Below are 1624 nucleotides of genomic sequence, written 5' to 3'. Positions count from 1 at the left end.
TTTTCTTGAAGCTGATTATATGGATCAAATATGTTATTGGTATTATAAGAAGGTTCATTATACTCCATATATATATGTGTACATGTTTGATAATTGTTCTTATATTAATCGTTTTAAATATGATTCTTGTTTTTCATTCATCGAACGTTTACTCTACCGTATGACATTGTTTGTTCATTCGTGACGTCATAGAAATATATTCCTGTGTTACTACTTAATAAATTGGTAAATTATTAATAATTATATATATAACATAGCTATCGAATGTTAAATACTGACATGTAACATATATAAATCGATCAAGAATTATATTCTCTAAACGGAAACTTGAATCTTTAATTTTATTTTACGAGTGCCCCCTAAGGGACCCCCTGGACAGATAGTAAACCAACAGAACATCCTTGTAATTAAATATAACCAATCAGATAGCGCATTGAGGTATCTCGTTTTTCTTACGGTAAGGGGCCGGTTTGGCGTGGTAATTAAGGGGCACCGTATCATCGGCTCATCCCAGTCAAATTTAATACCGCTAATTACACGTTATCACTTACATGCTCTACTCCTCAAACACTACAGGCGTTTAAACTTATCAAATTTTCAAAACACAATAAAGAATATATAAAAATGGAATTTCAAACATTTTGAATTTACCTGTACATGTATGTATACAATTATTAAAGATTCACCCCGTATTTGTGGCTGTTATCGTGCCTTTGAAGTCACAAGATAAAATCGGTAGCAGAAAATTATTTTCAATTAGGTGTTATCTCGTCTAGATTTTATCAGATATGTGTTAGATTCCTCAAATATCGTAATTAGATGCAAAGTGTTTCCATAAAACTTGAATGCATCACTTTTATTATAATAAATAAGTTCCGTTTTAATTTTTAACCATTCTGGTTTCTATGCTTTAACGATAAGAGATTCGAACGATATGAAGAAAATTATATACGGTATATAACGTGTAATAAAACAAGACACATATGCTGTCATTATCTTTATGGCTCTTAAACATTTTATCACATTACAACACGTCTCGCAGTTTTACACAAGACAAATGTTTAAAAGTCAATAAATCTAGCTTCTATAAATCGGCAGTAACATCAAGTTCGTCTATGGCTGATTTCGGTCATTTCGCGTTGTCGCGTGAGTGAGGACGTCATCGCGGAAACACGACAAAATTCAAATTCAAATTCATTTTATTCTCTTTTCACATATTGATATGATGTATAGAGAAAAACATATTTATAATATAATATATACAATTAAAGTTGTGATCGTAGTTGATACATGGCACAGTTTCAAAACAAAATATTTTCATTCTTGACCAATAGTATTTGTCTATATATAAAATTCTGGGAGTAGATAACGCTGTACATTCAAGTAAATAATGAAATTCATCACAAATTTGTTGACCATTACAATGTGGACATTTTCTTTCCTTATACTCAATCTGGTGCCATCTGCCAGTTTCAACAGAAACTGCGTATACAGAACCACACAAAATTAGTATACGAACTATTTTTACTATATAAATTCATTCGTTTGGATAAATTTTTAAATAAAATTAGTACAGTATACGAAATATTTTTATTATATACATTCATTCGTTTTGATAAATTTT

Source organism: Pecten maximus, chromosome 2, assembly GCF_902652985.1.
Source record: "Pecten maximus chromosome 2, xPecMax1.1, whole genome shotgun sequence".
NCBI lineage: Eukaryota > Metazoa > Mollusca > Bivalvia > Pectinida > Pectinidae > Pecten > Pecten maximus.
This window is presented reverse-complemented; position numbering follows the sequence as displayed.